This window comes from Cajanus cajan, chromosome 1, assembly GCF_000230855.2.
Source record: "Cajanus cajan strain Asha chromosome 1, NIPB_CcT2T_4, whole genome shotgun sequence".
Taxonomy (NCBI): domain Eukaryota; kingdom Viridiplantae; phylum Streptophyta; class Magnoliopsida; order Fabales; family Fabaceae; genus Cajanus; species Cajanus cajan.
Genome location: NC_138517.1, coordinates 7,728,666 through 7,738,192, shown reverse-complemented (window position 1 = coordinate 7,738,192; position 9,527 = coordinate 7,728,666).

Here is a 9,527-nt window from a genome sequence, read left to right as displayed (position 1 = left end):
TCCCAAAAGACTCAACCGGCTCTGATACCATAAAAGTGTAACGACCCGCCATGGTCCCTACACTTAGTGGAATCGGACTAAAAATAGTGAACTAAGATAAATAATAAAATTGGATAACTTATAAATACAAAAACATGAAAATAAGAATCATTAAGTTTTTAATTATTAGGTATTTATACAGTTATCCAAAACTACTATCTCCTAGTGTCGGTCAAGCACAAAACTGCTACCCAAGGTGGTAACTCTAACACGAGGATCAAAACTTACCGTCTCGCAGCGATCACCTCAACTCCAAGCTAGCCCTGACCTGCTTCCATACCAAGTATGATCATCGCAGTTCCACCACATGGAAACAAAAGGATAAGCTAGAGTTCAAAACCAATCCTACAAGTACAGAATAAAATTTATACTACACATCATCCAACTATCAATCATATTCAGAGTCACACCATACACTCAATCTAATACTACTCACGCATAAAATACAATCCACCAATCATGAAGTCAAACACCACACTTCATCATATTAATAATCATGCAATAAATGCATAACAATCATCATCACAAACGACCATACAATTTAACATAAAAACTCAACTCATTCATACAACTTAGAAGCAACTTTAATACAACAACAACAACAACAATATACAACTTAATATTTAATGCATCGTCATGCATGTGCAACTGGGAGATCTCCAACAACTAAGGTTGAGCAGTCTAGGTGGCATAAACCCTACCGAATCCAGCGTTTGACCTATCTCAACCAGGTCAGGTATAGAACAGCTTTAGGAACTCTAAAGAGAACCAAGTATAGACAACAATAGTTAATTTCTCAGGTGTGCCACTTAGACTCGGAGGTCCAGTACTACTGTCAGGACAGAAGGGATTGGGTATGAGCCTACCACGGCCTTGGCTAGCTTCACCAATCCACATGTGGAGTTAGCCCACCCACTGTCCTCCAAGTACCACGCACCCTCCAATACCTAGTCAAAGACTACATCTCTAACTAGATACCTTACTCAAATTGGTCATTCAACCATGACATGGATCGACTATTTCCATGTCGCCCACACAGTACTAAGGGATTCAACATTAAAACAACTTTCAACTTTTAAAACAACTTTCAACTTATCACCTTAGTACTATGTATCTCAACACCTAGCCACTTGTAACCGGTATAGCTCGGCCTAGCCCCTATACCGTGGTCGCTTTGTACACGTGTGCCTCGACCTTGCCCACACACGGGATCAACTAAGTTCTAGAGGAGAACAACATAACGTCCACTCCAAGGGACAACTTCCCAAGGAGGGTTTTTCAACAAATTGGGCTCTCAGAGCACCACAACTATCTCAATCCACACAATGGGATGAGCAACTTTGAAAACATCTTCCCTAGTCTTAGTCATCAACAACTCATCATCACAGCTTAATAAGCTTAACAACTTAAACAACATACAACTTTACAACAATATACATCTTATTAACTTTACAGTAATATACATCTTAACAGCAATAAACAACTTACAACATGAAAACAACTTAATTAAACAACTATACTCATTACAATATCAACTTAATGCAACTTAACAACTTTATAAACAACTTCAGCAATATACAACATATTTAAAATTCATCTATAATGTCAACTTATATAAACAACATAATAACAACTTAGTTTTTACAACATATAACATATTATCAACACACAACATTTTAACAACTTAATCAATCTACACTCTAGCTTCCCTCACCTGAAGATTGGCTCAAAATAGCCAATAACTGAGAAAAAGTAGAATTCCCTTCCAAAGCTCAACCCGGAACTTCAATCCTCCCTAAGCAAGCTTCCTAAATTGAATTTCAATAAAAGACAGAAGACATTAGTGACCTAGAGAAGAAAATGAATCATATAGAGAAATTTGGGAGAGAAACGAGCTCACAAACCCAGAGACCTTCTCTCTAAAACTTCTCTTTAAAAACTCACATTCTCCTGAAGGCCCCTAACCCCTATTTATAGAAGTTCTGGAGTGGCCAGAACGGCCTGTACTGATACCGGAACGGCCCGTTCTGAACTCCCTCAACACGCACAAAAATCACCTGCAAAATCGCCCATTCTGAAACCAGAACGGTCCGTTCTGGGACTCATCCGGAACGGCCCGTTCTCCCTCCCGGAACGGCCCGTTCTCCTTCAGTAGTTTGGAACGACCCGTTCTGACTACTAAATCGTTTTTTTTTTAAACTATGTTATATTTATGATCCTTAACGGAGATTAGTCATTAATTCCAATGGTAGATACTTCGTACCAATATTGTGGTTTTTCAAAAATAATACCATATTGCCAAAAAGTATATGATACTAAAGTAATTGTTAATGATGATTTGGAAACTAGCCATAAATTAGAAGCACTAATTTAATTTCACGTTTTATTAATTACAGGGAAGAATACGAGTTTGATTTCATTAAAAAGATCACAAAAGAGGTCTCGTGTAATCTTAATCGATGTCCTTTACATATTGCTAATTATCTTATTGGATTGAAACTCCGAAACCCTAAACCTTAACATATACAAAGACTTGTGGGTTTTGAGTTTGATAACAAACTAAACAAAGTGACCATGATGGGAATTCACAGGATGAGTGGAATAGGAAAATCAACTCTTGCAAGTGCCTTATATAATTGATAATGCATCAATTTGAAGGTACATATGTTTTCTTGCTGATGTTAGAGAAAAGTCATCAACTAAGCATGGCCTTGTGCAAGTCCAAGAGACAATGCTTTATGAATTAGTAGGGGAGAGAAATATCAAGTTGGGAGATGTTAATCAAGGAATTCCATTGTGTCGCAACCGAGATTGCAACGGGATGACAAAAATAAATTAAAAAATAGGGAGCCGCCACCAATATTATTTTTTATGGAAAAACATTGGAAAAACCATAAAATAGAAAATAGTCTACGAAAACTAGATTTTTGAGTTCGGGAATCAATTACGTGTGAGGAAGATATTAGCACCTCACAACGTTCGTCCTAAGACGATTACCTTTAATTAATTAAAAAAATTATTTATAGCTTATAAAATATTTATCTCACCCTAAATTAATTAACTATAATGATCAAATATATTTTATTGAACTAATTTAACTATTGCATTTGAAAAAGTTTAAAACTATTATTGTTATATAAAAAGGAAGATAATATTATTTTGGCTTAAATATATTTTTAGTCCCTCAAATTTAAGACAAATTTGTTTTTGGTCCCTCAATTTTAAAACTATTTTTTTTAGTCCCTGTAATTTTCAAAAATTTTGTTTTAGTCTCTTAGATCACTAATAATATATTTGAAAGTGGCTAATTAAGACAATTATGTAATATCAATCGGATTTAATGTGATATTTTCACTAATAAGGATACTAATAAGTAGATTTTATGCAATAATATTTGATAAATTTCTTAATAAAATTTGAATATAAGGACTAAAATAAGATTTTTTAAAATTACAGGGACTAAAAACAACAATTTTAAATTTGAGGGACCAAAAACAGATTTACCCTAAATTTGAGGGACTAAAAACATATTTAAGCTTATTATTTTTTTATTTTTTTGGCTCGACAAGATTTATTTCTTGCTCCTACGTATCTCCATGTATAATGAAGAATCAGAGTCACGTAATTCTTTGTAGAAAATATTGGTGTGTTGATATTTTTTAATTAAATTTTATTTTTGTTAAATATAAGATTCTTGAACTGTCTCAGCTCATTTACCCTAAAAATATAAAATTGACTGAGGTGTACACCAAAGTCGATTCAATAAAATATTTAATTTTAATTATTAATATTATTGTTGCTATGGTATATACTTAAAAGATTTTTGGTTGGATATTTTTATTTTGGACGAAAATCTAAAAATATCAAGTTGTCACAACTTGTACCTTAAATTCAAAGGTTAAAAAGATGTCACATCTAATTAACCATTCCTCAAATAAAATCTTAGATATAATAACTTCAAATATTTATGTTGAATATTGTGATAATATTTTTCATATTTAATTGTGCATTTTTGAATTAAATTTTTTTAAAAAAATAAATAATAATAAGTTGTCACAACTTACAGCCTTAAGTTCTAGGATTAATGGAATGTCACATTCAAATAATCTCCTTTTTCATAGATATAATTTATACTAATATTAATAAGAGAATATCACCGTAATTATTATTATTATTGTTGTTGTCGTCGTCTAGACGGATTAAAAAATCATGTAAATATCTAACACATTTATATAAAAAAACAACTTCATCAAATAAAATCAATTATTAGACTAATTTTGTTAAAACAAAAAATAGATATCATCATTTAAGATTAAGGGGATGCCACACACAATAAATAATCTCCTTTTTAAGAGAAGATAGATATTATTAATTTTAATATAAAAAAATAAATTATTATTATTATTATTATTATTATCTAAACGAATTAAAAAAATTATAAGAGAACCTAATGTACATTTATAAAGAAATGACTTAATCTACCACAATTTACTATATTACTTTCTATTGTTAAAAAAAACAATTATCATAAAACATTAATATAATGCATATCTTGAAAAAAGGAAAAGGGACGTAGCAAGGAAAAAAAAAAATAGGCTAAAAAATAAAGGAGATGTGATAATCCCACATACGTGGCCTGATGCAACGTGAGTGAGAGAGTGAAAAGAAGAAAAAAAACGTAAAAAAAAAAAAAAAAAAAGAGAAAGAGAATGGCATTTAGCCACGTGACCAGCCCGCAACCAAAGCACAAAGAAAAGGAAAGAGGAGCTCAGCCAGGTTCCGCATGCAGCCTCTCTTCATGGACATCCACGGCACGGTGGCTCATCATTACGGCGTCGTCGTGCCTAGGGTGATTGGCCGTGCAAGAGGGAAGGAGAAGGCTGGCAGTTAGTAACGTCAACGTCACTGGAAATCGCTTCCGACGATGGCACACGGCTGTGCTCGCGGTGGTGCTTCCACGTGAAGATTGTCACTGTCGCTGGAAATCGCTTCTGATAACGACACACGGTGGGGTTCACGGTGTTGTATCCATATAGTGACTCGTCGTGCAACATACGACCTCGGTGCGTGGGAGGAGATTAAAGGAGCCCAATCGCCGCCACCAGAAATCGTCTCCGGCGGCGATGCACGGCGGCGCTCACTGGAACCACAGTCCAGTCGCGTTCCCTGGTATATTTCACTCGCTCCTTTTATTTTGTTTTCATCTCTTCTATTTTGGCTAGATTTTTACGTGCCGGGTAGAAAACCCTTGACTAAGGGTTTCAGTTGATTTAAAGGGGGAAGGGATTGATTCACGATAAAGTTATATATATGTATTATTTTCAACAAAAAAAAAATGACCCTATACAGAACAAGTTTAGGGAGAATATTGATACCCAAATTTGACTGCACGTTGCTTCTGTTTCCGCTTTCCCGTTCTACTTGCTTCTTGCTTGAGCTCACTTACTCTTGATCCCTGGTTCTCTATTTTTTTTCTCTGCCCCATCTTATTCTTATATTCTCCTCTTTGTAGAAGAAACGTATACAAGCCAAAGCATGCTGCCAAAAAATGCTAGCTTGCATAGTTTTCATCAATGGAGATGAAGGTGGATGTATGATAAATTGGATGCTACTAGATGTCTGAAGGTTGAGTTTTTAAACAAAGTGGCTGAGTTCGTAGAGTTTGTTACTAGCCACAAAAAATTTCATAACTAAGACAATGTCATGAGATGTCCTTATGTCAAATGCAAATGTAAAACTTTCATTACTATGAAGTTATTGTGATTTTAGCATATCATATTGTTCTAGTTGTATTTTATTTAGTTTTCATTATATACTATAAGTTTACATTGATAAGATCATGTAAGTCTTTCAAGATGTTCTAGTTCATTATTATAAATTGTGTAATCAATATATTATTAATTTTATACTTATTAATAGGTTTAAATTTATAATTTTAAAAAAATTAAAAAATAATGGCTAAAATTAGCAATCGAAAATAGTGAACAAATCATTTCGTAGCCATTTTAAGTTTTTTTGCAACCGATTTAGCAACCAAAATTATATGACAATGAAAAATTATTAAAAATGTGTTTTATTTAGCGATCAAAATGCAAATTGTATTTTGTGACCGAATTTTTAAATAATTTTTTTTAAAAAATAAAACATTTGTTAGCAACTAAAATTGCAACCACAAAACTTGGTTGGAAGACTAGTCTCTAAAAGCTAGGTGACCAATACTATAGCGACTGATTTTATAATTTTAGCGACGCTTATATTTGGTCGCTAACTTGCAACGAAAACAATTTTGGTTGTTATTAGTAATAGTGACCAGGGTTTTAACAATGAAATTTTGTTAGTCTCTAATTCGATTGTTGAGCGTAATAACAACTGATATAGACTAAATAGTGACTGACTTAATGGTCGCTAAAACATGATTTTTTCATTAGTATTTAATAGTGACCAGGGTTTTAACAATGAAATTTTGTTAGTCTCTAATTCGATTGTTGAGCGTAATAACAACTGATATAGACTAAATAGTGACTGACTTAATGGTCGCTAAAACATGATTTTTTCATTAGTATTTAATTCTTGTATGTTTGAAAGCCTATCAGCATCGACCATCCCGACGTGTTTGGCGACTTAGAATGATAAGATAAATTAATTCTTATTTATTTTTGCTTCTTCCAATCAATATTATACCTTGGTCCAGATGAAGCATATTTGGACTATCAAGCAACGTTCCGAGTTTTGCTAAGAAGAAAAGTTTGAGGGCCCCCAAGGAGAAATGGGAACACTGATATAAGAAGTTTCAAGGAATTAGTTTACTCATCATTAGAGTAGGGACTACATTGAAGAAAATACAAAAATTGAAGTAGTAACATTTGAGTTGCATAGAGTTGACGAAGTAAAAGCTGGTTTGGAAACTAAGAAGAACTGCTTAAGCAAAGCTATGGCCTTGGAAAATAAGCTGCACCAAAAGTTAACCATGATTAAGAAAATGAAAGAGGATTTAGGAGAGCAACTCAGTGCTATTAAAGTTAATACCTCTTCTATTGAAGCTAGCATCTCTTCCATTTAAGTTAACTTCTCTTCCACTAAAGTTAATATCTTTGCTCCTCAACCAAAAAGGACTTTGCTCCTCAACCAAAAAGGAAAATGGATTGTTAGAGAAAAAACAATAAGAAATAAACTTAAAACTCAGAAATCAGTTAAGAGGTAAAGCACCTCAATTAATTGCAACAGTCACAGGAACATAATTTGGCAAAGGAAAAACATAAATGTACCAAAGTTGAAAGTCAAACTCGGAGAAAACCTAAAGAATGTTGCAGACTAAGAGGTAGAGCTATTAAAATTGAATTTCTATGCACCTAACATTAGGTGTCAATTTCAATATATATTGCCTTAATTTATACTATATATAAAAAATATATTCCCTTTTCATGTGCTTAATTTTTGGAGAATTTTATTTTTATAATTTTTAAATTATTATTTATTTCTCTATCATTTTTATTTATTTATTTTTCTCTTTCCTGCTTTCCTTAAATCTCACAATTTTTAAGTAACCATTGATGCCATTATCTTCTTTTATTTAAAAAAAAAAAAGGTTATGAATTGCTTATTTTCTATCCCAATTAATATGACTATAATAATAATAAATATAATAAAAATATTTATTTTATTTAAATAAAATTATTTATAAAAATATATTTATTTATTTAAATAATAATAATTATAATCTATTTATTTATTTTAAATAAAATTATCTTTAAAAATAATCAATTTCAACTCCATTTTTCCTTTTATTTCTCTCTTAACAAACGATATTTATTTTTACTCTATTTTTCTATACTTTCTTATACATCTTTTCTCCTCTTTTTTCTTCATTTTTTTCATTCCTTTCCTCTTTACTAATTACAGACACTACAAGAAAAACGTAAATTTTTTACGAAAATATCCGTTGAAAACTTTTCGTTGAAAAATTTATATTTTTTGACGGAAAATTTTTGACGGAATTTTCCGTCGAAAATTTCTGAAAGAAATATAAATCCGACATAAACTTCTAACGGATTTATATTTCTGTCAGAAATTTTCGACGGAAATATAAATCCGTCGAAAATTTCTTATTTTTAATTCTTATCTTATTTTTATTTTTATTTTTATTTCTTATTTTCATTTTCTAAAATTGGAATTTTTATTTTTATTTTTTATTTTTTATGTAATCATTTTTAACTACTTTTTTTTAAAGATAAATAATTATCTTAGGTGTCACCTACAACGTACGTACTATTATCGTATTGATAGTTAACACCTCTAAATTTTTCTTAGTTTTTTAAAATAAATATTATTTATCTAGTGAATTTATATTTTAGATGGATGAAAATTAAAGAAAAATATTTTACTCATTTTACAGGTAGAAAACAATCTTTATAAATCTAACAAGGATGAAATATAAAGAAAAAAAATTTACAAAGACCAAAATCAAAATCACCAATCTTATAGGGACTAAAATATATTTAAACCTTCTAAAATTAATATTTTCGATCTTAACAATTATTTTAAATAAATAATATTTATTTTTAAATATTTATAAACTAATTAGAGATGTTAGTATATTGTCTTTAAAATTATAGTAAGCAAGTTCAAGTGTGAATATTTTCATATTTGTGTGTTTCATGAGTTTTCTATTAAATAATTAGTGCATATATTAGTTTATTTAACATAAATAGTAGTTTTATATTTTAGAAGAAAATTACATATATATATATATATATATATATATATATATATAATATGAGGTTATAATTATATTAGTGTAACTTTTACTAAGTATTACGCCACTCAATAACTTTTATATTAAATGTGAATTTTGTAAATCCAACCATTAAATTGAAAGTTCATATCACTTTGTACATGTATATCAAATTTTATTAAAATTGAACAACAACTGGAAGGTAATCAAAGTGTTCATATTTTAGTGTATTTTGAAATGAATATATTACATCAATTTTGTTTTTATAAAAATGAAGTATCAAATCATCTTGGATTAATATAAAATTTTGTATATATAATCTAAGAGATATTAATTTTCAATCTAACGGTTGGATTTACAAAATTTACATTTAATATAAAGTTATTGAGCGGTGTAATACTTAGTAAAATTTATACCGCTGTAATTATAACCCCTTCATATATATTTATATATATATATATATATATATATATATATATATATATTAAATTTGACTTTTACTAAGTATTACACCGCTCAATAACTTTATATTAAATGTGAATTTCGTAAATCCAACCGTTAAATTCAAAAATCTTTACTCTTAAATCATATATACAAAATGTCATATTATCCGAAGATGATTTCTTATATAAAAAAAATTAAATCTGTCGAAAAATTCATATTTTCGATGAATTTTTTTTTTGTAGGAAAGACTATATTATTGATGGAATATTTACAACAAATTTATATTTATAAAAAATGTAAGAACTGATTTTAA